The sequence below is a fragment of the Carassius auratus genome, unplaced genomic scaffold (assembly GCF_003368295.1).
Source record: "Carassius auratus strain Wakin unplaced genomic scaffold, ASM336829v1 scaf_tig00046743, whole genome shotgun sequence".
NCBI lineage: Eukaryota > Metazoa > Chordata > Actinopteri > Cypriniformes > Cyprinidae > Carassius > Carassius auratus.
The window spans coordinates 50726-52900 of record NW_020526995.1 but is presented as its reverse complement, the minus strand read 5'-3'; the positions used below and the strand labels follow the sequence as shown (position 1 = coordinate 52900).

Genomic DNA, 2175 nt, shown 5'->3' with positions numbered 1-2175 from the left:
ACCTCCGCACACACACCTCCGCACACGGACCTCCGCACACGGACCTCCCAACACCACACCCCCTGAACACACACCTCCCAACACACACCTCTCAAAACACACACCTCTCAACACACACCTCCGCACACACACCTCCCAACACACACCCCTGAACACACACCTCCCAACACACACCTCTCAAAACACACACCTCCCAACACACACCTCCGCACACACACCTCCGCACACGGACCTCCCAACACACACCCCTGAACACCACACCTCCAACACACACCTCTCAACACACACCTCCGCACACACACCTCCCAACACACACCCCTGAACACACACCTCCCAACACACACCTCTCAAAACACACACCTCCCAACACACACCTCCGAACACACACCTCTCAAAACACACACCTCCCAACACACACACCTCCCAACACACACCTCCCAACACACACCTCCCAACACACACCTCCCAACACACACCTCCGCACACACACCTCCGCACACACACCTCCGCACACACACCTCCGCACACACACCCCTGAACACACACCTCCGCACACACACCTCCGCACACACACCTCCGCACACACACCTCCGCACACACACCTCCGAACACACACCTCCGCACACACACCTCCGCACACACACCTCCGCACACACACCTCCGCACACACACCTCCGCACACACACCTCCGCACACACACCTCCCAACACACACCTCTGAACACACACACCTCCGCACACACACCCCTGCACACACACCTCCGCACACACACATCCGCACACACACATCCGCACACACACATCCGCACACACACATCCGCGCACACACACCTCTGCACACACACCCCTGAACACACACCTCCGCACACACACATCCGAACACACACCTCCGCACACACACCTCCGCACACACACATCCGCAAACACACATCCGCACACACACCTCCGCACACACACCCCTGAACACACACCTCCGCACACACACCTCCGCACACACACATCCGCACACACACCTCCGCACACACACCCCTGAACACACACCTCCGCACACACACATCCGAACACACACCTCCGCACACACACCTCCGCACACACATATCCGCACACACACCTCCGCACACACACCCCTGAACACACACCTCCGCACACACACCTCCGCACACACACCTCCGCACACACATCAGCATCAGGTCTAGACCGAATCAAGCCGCTCCATCACTCGTGTGTCATTGTAACAGATCTAGTAAGCTGTTACTTTACTTTCTTATTTAATTTGAGTGGTAATTTTGCTCCCAGTCATAAGGGGGCATTAGGGAGTCATTATCAGTAAAGTTTCTCTAGATCAGAGAATCAGAGGAGTAGGAAGTTTGAGAAGGGACACTTGTGAGCTGGGAGTGTTTGCTCTCCCCATGCTTAACCAAACCCTTATTGAGGAACATTAGTGTTCTACATCTCAATGTAAGTTACTTTTTGTTTCTTTAGTATTGTCAGAGGTTGTATAGTTGGTAATATACTTTGCTTCCAGAACCTCATGTTGTATTGTTTTTGTTTGTTTAGAGGGTTTTTGTTTCCACTTAATTTGAGGGCATCTCAACTCAGCTGGTCAATGTTTCTAATTTACGATCTGCTTCATCTTTGGACTTACTTCTAAATTGATCTCTACTCTACTCTGGATTGCCGCTGTGGATTATCTTGGACTTCATCCTTTTAACCTCCTAAACATCTACAATACTGTGATGAACCCAGGGCATTTGTGGATATTCAGACATTGAAAGGTTTTGCCTCTAGATAGGGACAGACTTGTTACAGAATATATGGATTAGACAGGTATGGTATTTGATGTTGTGTGCTCCTTAAAGAAATATATTCTGCTATTCAACCGTGATTGATCCCCCTTCATTTTTTTATGTGACATTTGTTATGACTGTTACATCATGATATGGCACTCCGGAGGATTCCTCCCTCTCATCCTCATCTTTCTCCTCTTCCTCCTCGTCCTCCCTCTCCTCCTCATCCTCCTCATCCTCCCTCTCCTCCTCATCCTCCTCTTCCTTCCTCTCCTCCTCATCCTCATCTTTCTCCTCATCCTCCCTCTCCTCCTCATCTTCATCTTTCTCCTCTTCCTCCTCATCCTCCCTCTCCTCATCATCCTCCTCATCCTCCTTCTCCTCCTCTT

At 51.4% G+C, this 2175-nt stretch overlaps 1 long non-coding RNA gene across 1 annotated transcript; it reads left to right on the top strand.

The window, feature by feature from the left end:
* The first annotated feature begins 1138 nt into the window (after positions 1-1138).
* On the top strand, positions 1139-1884 carry LOC113088645 (uncharacterized). The gene is made up of 2 exons (XR_003286147.1): positions 1139-1457; positions 1557-1884. It is a non-coding gene; the product is annotated as an uncharacterized LOC113088645 (long non-coding RNA).
* Positions 1885-2175: the final 291 nt, after the last annotated feature.